Genomic DNA, 12,036 nt, shown 5'->3' on the forward strand with positions numbered 1-12,036 from the left:
GGGCGGCCAGGGTTTCCCCGGCCCCGCCCCGCCCCGCCCCAGCGAGGGCTGGGCACGCCCCCGGCGCGAGGCGCCGCCTCCCGCCTCCCGCCTCCCGCCCCCCAGGCGCGGTAGGAGTGGAGCCGCCCCCAGAGTGGCGGCGGTCTCTCCTGACTCTCACTTAACCCAGGGTCTGACGGCGTGGCTGCAGCGGGTGCTTAGTGTCCCCCAAAATCTCCGTTAGTTCCGCCACCCTCACCGGAAGTAAACAACCGAAGCAAAGTAAAAACAGGATGCTTGCTACACTATTGCAGCCTCAGGACCGGTCCCAGTCCCCTTCCAACCAATGCACTTGTCCCCCAATATAGAAATTCAGGAGCCGCTTCTAGTATACAGTTAGTGATCGAGAGCCCAGCTGTCCCCGGCCCTAGATCCCGCCCCTTTAGAATCCTGCCTCAAGGGTCGGAGATTCTGAGTTGCCATTCCTGCCTGGGCTGCGGCCACATCAGCCAGGTTTCATCCAAGGGTTTCATCCAGTAAGACAAGGTGAGAGGACTCCGGTGTCTCCTCTTCCTCCTACCACTTCGTGTTGCCCGCGGTTTCCATGGCTCCTGGAAGCCAGGATGGCTTGGGTAGCTGAAAGCAGAGGAGCTCAGAGGGGCTCCTGTCCCCAGCCCTGACAAAGTGCTAAGTTCTGAGGAGGTAAGTCGGGCTTGTCTTCCCACCAGCCCTCCCACCACCGAGAACCCAGAAGTCCTTTCCTCCCAGTAAAGAGGCAGAGCACTCTTTTTCGGAAGTAGAACAGGAGCCATCTCCTGGCTCCCTCTCTAAAAACTGTAGTTCAGCAGCTATCCTGCCTGAAATTCTTCCATTAGAGCTTCATTCTTTGTCTTTTTGTTCCTAAAAGAACTCACACCTAGAAGAGAGACAGAGTATGAGCCACTTGGAAACAGTGAAGTAATTCCCCCATCCCCAACTCATCCCACCTCACCTCCCTCAGCCCTCCAGTGCTGGTTGGCTGAGACCTTGGCAACTGGTAGCTGGAGGGATCAGGGGCCAGGGCCACATTCAGAGGAGGTTTGCTCCACGCTCTCTGCCCATCAGGCCCAAGTTCTTTGTCCAGGCCTCAACCCATGTGCCTGCCAACTCTTTTCTGTGTGGGTTGAGGACAAGGAAATGTCCCTGCCCTGCACCTGCCACCAGCCACCTGAGCCCCACAGCAACTCTTGTTGCCTTTGATTTCCCTTTTGCCCCCCTGGGCTCCTGGCTCCGCTCACCTCCCCCTCTAGGTCCCAGCTTCTCTGATCCCCTCTTCGTCCTGCTGGCCTTGCTCTCTTCTGTCTCCCACATCTATCTTTGCCTTTTCCAGGGGCGGATAATTCACCTTCAGAACTTAGCCCCAGGGTCACCTCTCTGGAAAGGCTTCCTGGGACCCCCAAGTGATGATCAGGTTCCCTTCCTTGTGCTCCCATAGGACTCGGTGGCTGTGTTTTCCTCTGTGCTGGCTTCGAAAGCTCAACAGCCTGGCCTGTGCCACTCCCACTCCAGCAGACCATGAGCACCCAGCCCCAGCCAAGTCAGGAAAGCTCAGGTTCTCAGTAGGGGCTCGGGGCTGCCCGTAGAGAGCCCCTGCCTCTAAATGGGAAAGACAGAGCATCTAGGCAGAGTGCACCTGGGGGTGCCGTGCCAGGGCGTGGGAGGTGGGGGCCGGGCCCAGTCCTCGTGTTCCATTTTGGAGACGCCTTGTGTGGTGGTGAAATGCTGGGGAGACAGCTCAGCAGGGAGCTCAGGAACCTGAGCCTGGAGTCAGGGGAAAGGAGAGAGTCAAGGTGTGTGGAAGGTAGAGGGCCTGGTGGGTGGTGGTATAAACCTGAGCAGGGAATGCATCAGGGAATGCGAGGAGTGGGCAAGTCAGTTATGGCTCAGGGGCCCCATCTTACAGCTGAAGCTATGAAAGCCAGAGAGGTACTGGAACAGTGACTTAACCTGAGGGCTTCTGACCCCCCACATACAGTAAAATACAGTGTCCCCCCCCCAATTTTCCCCTGACTTTTGCCGTTTCTAGACTCCCATACTGGGAAGGAGAGCAGCAGGGGTGGAGGAACATGGCCTGGTTCACAGTGGACTGACTACCTGCATGACCCAGGGCAACTGACTTCCCCTCCGAGCTTCAGGCCCCCACCCCAAACCTGGGAGGATCAAATGAACCCGTTGGTCAGCAAGTGGCCAGGACAGAGTCAGTACCCACAGATCATGGAAACTGTTCGAACTGAGAATTGTTTAGTGAGGTTGGGGCTAGTGCTTATTTGAGATCTGAATCCCCAGGGAGAATCTTGTACCAAAGGTTGTAGTTAAAGGGTTTAAATGCACACTTGGCCCCAGGGCCTCGGTTTCTACATCTGAGGAGGGGCTGGTGCTCTGGGAGGGCAGGTGTGCCCCAACTCCAGGGTCTCCCCTCTGTCCTGCTCTCAGGACCCACTGAGGCAGAGCCCCATGGACCTGATGCCTGGCCCTGCCTGCTCTCCCCAGCATTCCTGTCACCTCTGGCCACTGGACTGTGTCTGCTCACTGAGGCCCACTGAAGGATGCAGATGGGTGTAGGGAAGATGGGCACAGCAGTCCCTGGGGCTCGGGCCAAAGCCTGGCTCCTTTTTCCCTGGCAGGTGCTCAGATAGGACCCCTGAGCGGGCCTGGAGGTGGTCAGAGAAAGACCAGTGGGTGTGGCTGGCAGAGAGCAGGTGGCAGTGGGCCAAGCTGGCTGGCCACCTCTGGGTGGCACTGGAGGCCCCATCCAAGCAAGCACAGGTGCTGCAGAAACGGGAGGGAACGCAAGCTGGGAATCGGCAGGGCCCGATGGGAGCCGCTGGCTCTGAAGCGGAAAGTCAGGCCCTGATCCTCTTCCCCAGTCTTCCTTGCTTGTTCACAGCCCCAGCGTGGTCCTCAGAGCTAGCAAGTTCCCCTTACTAGGCTGAAAACTCCAGAATGCTCAGGGCTGGTGCCCACGTCTGGTATCATGTTCTCAGGAAGAAGTCTTGTCGGGGTCTGGGGCATCCAAAGGAGACAGACGGGAATTGATTCCCCAACAGGGCTGCCATGTTCAAAGTGTCATCTCTGTGAATGGCACCTCTGGAGGTGTGTGGTGCATTACCTGGTGTGGCTGGGAACTGTGGACAGAAGCAAAGAAAGGGCCAGAGAACCTGTAGCCTCCCCACTCCCCTCAAGAGTCAGAGGGAAGGAGGTGGCTAGTTTTAACTCAATGGATAGAAGAGTTTCCTTAGAAGCCCAGCCACCCCTGGTGAAGCTTCTATCCTCAGGGAGGAAGAGAGGGCTATGCAAACTGAGGCTCCTATGGGAGGTACCCAGCATCCCTGACCCAAGTGAGGATATGGACAGTACCACCCTATGATGGCCCAGATACCTCAGCCTTTAGTGACCTGGGGGTCTCAGTCCATAGCTGACCCTCCTAGAGCCATTATTCCCTACCAGGCTGGGGACCCAGTTGACATGCCTGCCACTCTCTAGCATTCCACAGCAGCATCCCCTGTACTCTTGCTGGAGCACCAAAGCCATCAGGAGCTGGGCTGGAGAGGTGATGTGTCTCAGGTCCAGCTGGAGGTGAAGGGTTGTACATCTGGAACCTGTAGTGATAACAGCTGGGCAGCTTCCCAGAGCCTTGAGGCACAGTCCCATGTGTACAAGTCAGGGCACAGGTCCATGCTGGGCCCCCAGCTGGGCTTATCACAGCTGGTGAAGCAGGCAGGACCTCGTGGAGTCAGCCTGCTTTATCAGGGGTTGCAGACACTGCCCTGCCCAGGGTGGGGGATGCATGTTTTGAGGCTGGTCCTGCCGTCTCCAGTGGCTCATGCTGCCTCTAGCCCTCCCCCAAGTAGGTGGATTGCTCCCTGGCCTGCCTGGAGCAGGAGAGACACCAACTATGGGGATCCCAGGGACAGAAGGAGTGGAGGAGGCCAGACCAGGACATGGAAGACAAGTGAGGGTGCCAGGAGTCGGGGAGGAGTGGGGTGGCAGAGGATGGGCAGACAGTCTCTTCTGCCTCCAGTACCCTGCTACTGCAGATAGAAGTGGAAAAGGCCCAGTGGTTTTTCGACAAGATGAGCTGACAGCCCCTTGACCTGGAGCCCAGCCTGAGGACCCCTGGAGTAGGGATGACCAGAGCCCTCCTCCAAGTGGGTGCATGGCAGGGCCCGTGTCCAGCCCTGCCCTGTACTTCATCCGGGTCATCAGTCTTGGAGCAGCAGCCAGGGAAGGAGGGCAGTGCAGGGGCTTCTGTTCAGCCCAGAGGGGATGCTTCTCTCCCTAACATTTGGAAAGAGCTTGTGATCACCCAACTGGCTTCTCTTCTGCTTCAGATGGGAAAACAGCCCAGAGGGTAGGGAAGAACTTGTTCAGGGTCATAACACTGTGGTTGGAAACTGGGAGGCGCCCCCTGGACTGAGCGTAGCTGCAGGAGATGCTGAGAAGCAGAGATGGGATGGCATCGGGACCCAGGCACTTCAGGGCTCAGAGAGAGTCTTGATGGGGGCAGCTGAGAACCCTGCATAGGCTCAGGATACAACCCACCTGTGGGAGCGGCCGCTGATGCTCACCCAGGTGGGTCAAGACAGCTGGCAGGCTCAGCCCTGCAGGGAACACAGGGCATGAACTGAGCCAGGCTGTGCTTATCTGTGCCAGGAGGGCAGAGCAGCAGGTGAGCCTGGGCCCTCGTCCTTGGAGGATTCTGAGGGACTCCACTGAAACAGCACCCTCTGCTGGTGGACACCCAGGTACTGTCCAGACTTAAATCATTTGGTCTGGAGTCGGAGGAGCCCCTGTGGGCTGGGTGGTCAGAGGCGTCCTGGAAGGGTTGAGTCTCAGAGGACGTGGAGGTCAGGAACGCTGGGAGGAGGGGGCTGCGTCAGTAAAGGCCTGTGGGCTAGCTTGAGCAGATAGATCTCAGTCAGGTGAGCCCCATGGCCCTGAGGCTAAGCCATGACTCTGGGTGGAATGAGGGTCTTCACAGGTGAACAAGAGACTCTTGGAAGAGCTGGGTCAGAGTGACCAGTGGCTTGGGGCCTGCCTGGAGCAGCTGCAGCAGTTACAAGGAGAGAAGCTGGAGTTGGAGCGCTGTGCACAGGCCCTGGAGGCAGAGTGTTCGGTTGCTTGGGGAGAAGTCGGTGCAGGTAGCAGTGCTGGGGGCGGCCCTGGGCCAGGAGGCCTGGCAAGTGGCTGCTGGGGCCCACCTCTCAGTGTCCAGGCCCGGTTGGAGTGGGGGTCCTGTTCTCACACTGGGTGAGATGGCCTGTGGGCAGGAGGTGGGCCAGCCTCTGTCACAGATATTGAGGGGAAAGGCCCAGAGCCCCAAACCCTGTCACATGGCCAAAGGCAGACTCTCTTCCCCAGGAATCAACACTCCTGGCTGTTACAATGGCTCCCATATGGGAGCATGTGGGAAATCTGTCCGCTTCAGCAAGTCCTGTCTCCCCTACACATGGCTGAGCCCCTCCTGCTGGCCCAGGGCCAGGCTGGGGAGGTGAGATAACCTTAGCTGCTGGGCTCACTGGGATGCTTGGGAGAGGAACTGCTCAGGACAGAGGGTTGTGTGTGTGCAGGGAACCATGAAGGAGGCATCTCTGTCCCAGTCTCCAGCCCAGCTATCAGATTGTGGTGAGGACATCCATGCAACTTGGACAGGAATCATTGAAAATGGGTGAAAACAAGGTGTGGGTGATCTGAGGTCCATGCTGTGCCTAGACCACCTCATTTCTACTAGCACACTTCAGCTCCAGGAGGTACAGTGCCCCACTGGAAAGAGCCTGGAGGAGGAGGAATCACATCCCAGGCTTCATGAGAAGGCGTCCAAGTACAGGTGGCAGCTGCCCTGAAATTTAAAGAGGAAGAACTGCAGGGACTCCAGAGGCCGAATGCAGCCTGGCCTCCCCAGGCGCCTACACTCTGTCCACCCCTTTCCCTCCCCACCCACAGCTTCCTCCTCCCCATTCTCTTCCCTACCGCCCAGTCTTTCCTGCTACCTGCCAGTGAGTCTCTTCCGACTTCTTAGGATCCGCCCTGACTTTATCTTACACTTCCTTCCCTTCTGCCTTTTCCTCCTTGAGCTCCATCAGTCTCCACTCATTCATTAGCATTTACTAAGCAGCTACTACAGGTCTGGCCCTCTTCCATACACAGGAGAACCAGAGTCCAAGCAGATCACTCCCTGGCCCTGAAAGTTTCTGGTTTGGGGGCACATAATCAAGCATGATTTATGAGTTAATGTGCCTGAAGAGGGGAAGGGCATTATGGAAGCTGAGGAGGGCTCACTGGGGTGGGGTGAGGTGGGAACCACCTGGGGTCAGATGACCCTAAAGTCTTCCCCCAGCCTGGTACCAGGGACCTAGTACAAAAAAGCAGGTGGTCCAGGCTCTGCCAGAGTCACCAGCCCCTTCCTCTCATGGGGTCTCAGCTTCCCAGTCTGTATGATGGGTAAACTCCCTGCCCTGCTCCCTGTATCACCTGGGGGCTCAGGGCCAGGGTATGGGGCCTTCTGGACTCAGGAAGCCCATCTGCCCATAAATGGACAGTGCAGGGAGACAGGGGAGGATCTGGAGACAGAGGGGGCTTAGGAGATGTGAACCTGCCCTCAGGAGGCTCTCGGACTGGATGGTATTAGTCATACAAGGAACACTGAGGGAGGGTCACCCACCAATATTTTTGGATTTAGGGAAAATTTTTAGTCACCTGTCAGTTTTGCAGGGAAGAAAGAGGCCATCTTGCTCCTCCCCCTCAGTGCTGTTCCATCAGCCTCTCCCAGCACCTGACAGCCATCTGTCCCTTCTTTGGGTCAAGGTGTATTCCCAGGCAGGCCCCTGTGAGAATGGAACCAGACCAAGATAGGAGCCAACAACCCCCCACCCCCATTCCCAGACTTCCCTGCAGGTGGGCTCCAAGCTAACCCAGATGCGGGCTAAGTGTGAGAAAGTCTGGGACGTGCTGAAAGCTCGGGACTCAGAGCTGGACGCTCAGCAGCTGGCCCTAGAAGGCGCCCGGAACCAGGTGCTCAGCACTGCCCCCACCACTGGCCTCTGCCAGGCCCATGTGCCGAGGGAAGGACCCAGTCTCCCCTGCCCAATCCCTGATCACAGCATGGCCACTGGCTTTCCCTCCCCAGAGTCAAGTCCCTTTCGGGCTCTCACCACCACTACCCCACTTTCCTTTGCTTCAGCCCCAGGGTACCTGGGTGTGAAGGGCTCTTAGAGAGAAACGTCTTCCCTCACAGAGATGCTCACCAGGCCCCACAGCTCCTCCTCTTCCCCTGAGGATCGGGGGCAGGTGGCACGGGGCATTTGGGGACATGCTGCCAAGAGAGGCCTCTCATTCCCTGGGGTGACATTGCTGGGCCAGGGGCCTGATGTGTCTCTCCATCTGCCTTCTCTCTGAAGAGGGAAATCCAGGGGAAGAAGAAGGAGGGGTGTGGCTAGGTGGGCTCTGGGGGCACGGGGAGTCGGGACGTCTGGGTTCCTGGGCCTGGGCTCACAGATTGAAGGAGAGTGGCCTTCAGAGCCTAGAAGTCCTGGGCTCAGGTCAGCTCTACCACCAACCAACTCACTGAGCAATAGCAAGTCTGACTTCTCTAAGCGTCAGTTTCCTTATCTGCAAAATGGGGATACTGACACTACCTAGCTCAAAGGACGAAGGGAGGATTACACAGGACAGTGCATGCTGCATGGTGCCTGTTTCCAGTCACCCTGAGCTTCCTGACCCCTGGGGTCCAATTTGGGTGTCAGTATCAAAGCCATAAAACCAAAGGGGTGTGCCCAAGGCCAACTACTTGTGGTGCTTTAGTCACAAAGTCTATTTATCCAAATGTTCCACAAACAAGGAATTGTTTTCACTTCTTATTAAGTTCAGGAAACAGTTTGAGATAAAGTGCCACCATCAGTGATACACAGTGTAGCACATTCCAGGGCCTGGAGCCTGAATACTGTCTATGCTCGGATACTGTTTCACTCTGACCAACAGCCTCTTCTTTATGACCCTGCATGGAGGAACTTGATGGGGTGGGGGCTCCCGTCCTTTGCCTCAGCTGCTCTCTGGGAACCCCAAGGGAAGGGGTCAGATCCGTCAGTGCACCCTCAGGCTGAAACTGTCCTCAGGGAACAGAAACTGATGCAGCTGTGAGCATCAAGGTTTCCAGCACTGGGAAGACAGGAACCGCCAGCCACCTCTCAACCCCTGAAGGTTGGGGATCCTCTAGAGGGGCAGTGGGAGTGACCCCTGCCCTGTGAGAGCCAAACCCAGCTTCTCTCTCTGCCTTTGTCTCCCCATCTACAAGTTGGAGGGGAAACAGGATCAAAGGGCCTTTCCAGCATGGGTCTTTGCTGGTTCTGGATTCCTCAGCTGGTTTCCCCCTTCCCTGTCCAGAGCTGGAGCCACCCCATACCTGGCCCCTGCCCTGCCTCTGTGCCACTTCTCCTCCATCTGCTCCCAGATCTTAGCCACAGCCCTGGAACCACAGAAGAGAGGAGCATCTGAGAAAAACTGGCAGCCAGGGGCAGTGCTCAGGCTGGGGAACAAAGGCGGTGTGGAGATTGAGGTCCCGAGCCACCAGGGAACAGCTTCATAGTCTCACTCTGCAGCACAAGAGAATAAGGTCAGCCTCAGTCCACCCCTGGACTGACAGGCCTCAGAGAACCAAGGACTTCTGAGGAGAGGGGAGGCCCCTGTGGCTATGCCTTTAGCCCCCAAGGCCAAGATGTTCTTAGGGCCTGAGGCCTATTATAGGTAGCTGCAGTCAGAGGCTGTCCTTGTCCCCACCTGCCAGGAGGCCTAAACTGCTCATATTGGCAAAAGGTTTCTGACTCTCAGTAGATGAGGCCATCTGGTCCTTTCCCAGGGAGGACCCTGTGGCTAGGAGTAGAGCTGGGCAGATAGTGGCCAGTGGGGATGCTGGCATCCTTGTGGGGCTTCGTTGGCTCACTGACTGCCCCAGTGCCAGCAGGGTGATGACTAGGGACCCTGTGTCTTACTGGTGAAGGCCTTGGGCACTGGACTTTAGACTTCTCAAAGTGAGTTCTCATCTACTTGTGCTTCATGTCACTCTACAGTCTCCATTTCACAGACAAGAAACTGCCCAGAGAAGGTCAGTAATTTGCCATAGGTTACACAGCAAAACAGCAGCTAAACGCCCTGTTTCCCTAACCTGTCGCAGAAAGGTGGTTTCTCATTTCACAGCCTTTTCTGAGCTTGACAGCATGACCACCTTCAATGGCCATAGGCCAGGCCAGCTTAGGGTTGACATCCTCCTTGAGGTCCTCTGGCCAGTTTTCTTTTTCTGAACTTCCCTCCCTACCCTGCTGTGTGGTTCCCTCCCCTACAGAGCTCTGTGAGCTGGGCCACATGCCCCGAGAGTCAACGGTGTCACTGAACATTCCCTCTATCTACTGCCTTGAGTGAAGCCAGGTTTTGGAGACGGGGGCTCTTGTGGCAGGGTGAAGGGCTGTTTCCCCAGCATCATCCTTTGCAGAATATACTCTGTCCCACTGCCATCCACATGGCTGCTGTGGGGGTTGCCAAGTTCTCAACTGATTGATTCAGCACTGGATACTGAACCCTACTGAACCAATGCGCCCCTTCCTGGGATCACCGGACTTGAGACAAGAGTAATCTTTCCAGAGCTGAAGACTGGGCACATAAAATGGGGGAGCTGTCAACTGCCTTATTTTTTTCTGTGGAAAAAGCTGGATTTCAGTGACAGCCAACAATTCCCAGAAAGTGGAATTGGGATGGAGAGGTTTTGGTTCAGTCCAGGGCATCTCTTGCATGGAGAAGATACAAACTTGACCTTTGGGATGGTCATCTCACCTTGCTCTGTGGCTCAGGAAAAGAGAAATAAATACCTTCCACGGGCAGTGCTTCTGGGTTCCAGACCTTCCTGAGGCCGGCTCCAGGCCCTGCTGCCCTCGGGCTCCTCCACACACCCAGGGGTCGGAGAGTAAGTGTCCTTTCTTTCTGCTCACGTGAGCCTGAGTAGTTGGGGTCCCTCGCCAGGGAAACACCCCCACCCCTGATTTGGGGGTGTTAGAAGGCAGCCCTCCTGCCCTGAACGAAGGCCCTCCCTGGAAGCCAGGCATCACCTCTCCACCGGCTTACTCTGTTTGTATCCCTAGCAGAGGGCCACTCCCCCGCCCCGTGGCCTCCTTGTGTGTCCCTGTCTCCCAGCTGCTGCCGGGGCGGGTACCTCACTCTCTTCAAGCGCAGCGGGACCCCGCACTCTTCCCAGTCCTGCTTCTTTGGTGGTTTCCTCCTCCACTTCGTTCCGGGGGTGATTACAAACCTTCTCTTTCAAAAGGCTCAAGCCACCAACTCCCTCTTTCTTCCGGGCAGTGACCTGCACTCCGCTTCACAGGGACGCAGGCGGTGGCGCGCTCTGCGCGGGGGCTTCCCTCCCGGCGCCGTGCGGTCCCAGGTCCGCCCCAGTCGCTCCGCCCCCTCGCCCCATTGGCTGCGCGGAGGGCACGTGCCCCACCCTGGCCAATGAGGTGGGGGAGGCCGCGGCGCGTAGCCGGGAACGCAGCTCCCGCTGGGGCGTCAGGTGAAGTCGCGAAGCAGAGCCGAGACGTGGGATAACCAGACACCCACACCATCCTCCCTCTAGTCACTGCTCTGGGTCCCCGCTGCCCTCACTGAAAGTAGGCACACGCGGGAGAGGTAAGGGCAGCTGCGTTAGAGTACATCCCCAGTCCTGCCATTCACCAGATATGCGCATTTCTGCTCGTTTCTTCATCTGTAAAATGAATAAGGTCACTGCCTCACAGGTCTGTGGCTGGACTGTTAAACGAGATACTGTGTGCTCAGCGCTCGGGTTAGGGTACAGACTCTAGACTTTGTAGCCACTGACTTAGAACCCTGTGCCCTTCTCACAGATCTTGGACCTCACGTTGGTTACTCGACCCCTCTGTGCCTGTTTCCTCATTTGTTAAATGTGGATAATAGTTCCACCTTATAAATGTGTAGAGGATCAAATGAGTTAATTCACGCAAAGAACTTAAACAGCACCTGGCACACACCAGTGTTCAGTCATTGGTAGTTTCACAGACACTTATTACCGCCAGCGCCGTCATGTGTCCTGCGCACATGTGGAGAGTTCCTATGGGGTGCAACTCTGGGAGCAGAACTGTTGGACCCCAGGGCATGTGCATGTCACTAGGTAAAGCCAAAGTGTTTTCCAGAGTTAGACTAATTTCGACTTTATCCAAGCAACCTGTGAGTTCCCATTGCTACCCATCCTTTTAAGACTAAAGTTTGTGCCATGTCTGCTAGCTCCAGATCACCCTTCTAGAAAAGCCTCTTCCTAAGCCTATGTCCTCCTTAAAACATGCCAGCAATGCCCTGATGCTCAGAGGATGGTGCCCAAATCCCTTAGCCTGGGATCCATCCCGGCCCCAGCCACACTTTTTTCCGATCACCTCCTCCACCGCTAGGCACTACCCACAGTCCCCCAGTGCCAGGTCCTTTGATACCACCAAGTTTCCATACCTATCAGTTCCTCTGCTGGAATGCTCCTCCTCACATGTCCAGTTGGCAATCTCATTCTTCTAGCTGAAATGTCACAGCCTCTGGGAAGCCTTCCAGAGATTCCTTAGTGAGCTGCTCCAGCACTTATCTGCCCACTAGTCCCAGTCATTCTGTATTCTACAGACTCAGTTTTTGTCTAGGTAATTGTGTGAGCCTCCCAGACGGGAGTGTGAGACTTCAGTAGGAGCGCAAAGAGGGCTTGCTAATGGAGTGAACCTCTGGCCTTGTGCCTGCCAGGACCCTGGCGTAACACCTGGGGAGCCAGTTTTGGTGATCAGGCAATATCAAAGGTGCCCAGCTAATACAGAAGACAGGATGAGAGTTAAGTGCTTTGGGGAAAGGATGGATGAGCAGTGGAGAGAAAGTTCAGGAAAAATCAGGAGATCAGAGGAGCAATTTAACTCATCCCCTTTTTCTCTGAAGACCTTCACCTCTTCCCTACTACAGTCCAATGAAACAGTCATTGCAAGTGCCCGCAAGACCCAC

The 12,036-nt window shown here is 56.4% G+C and overlaps 1 long non-coding RNA gene across 2 annotated transcripts; it reads right to left on the reverse strand.

Annotated features, from left to right (window-relative positions):
* Positions 1 to 2,196: 2,196 nt before the first annotated feature.
* Positions 2,197 to 10,436, reverse strand: LOC116285817 (uncharacterized). 2 transcript variants are annotated; one of them, XR_012064881.1, is made up of 3 exons: positions 10,214 to 10,436; positions 6,715 to 6,842; positions 2,197 to 5,857 (listed from the first exon to the last, which is right to left on the reverse strand). It is a non-coding gene; the product is annotated as an uncharacterized lncRNA (long non-coding RNA). The 2 variants fall into 2 exon arrangements; XR_012064882.1 differs by having other exon boundaries at positions 10,310 to 10,433.
* Between the last annotated feature and the right edge of the window lie 1,600 nt (positions 10,437 to 12,036).

Source organism: Vicugna pacos, chromosome 27 (assembly GCF_048564905.1).
Source record: "Vicugna pacos chromosome 27, VicPac4, whole genome shotgun sequence".
NCBI lineage: Eukaryota > Metazoa > Chordata > Mammalia > Artiodactyla > Camelidae > Vicugna > Vicugna pacos.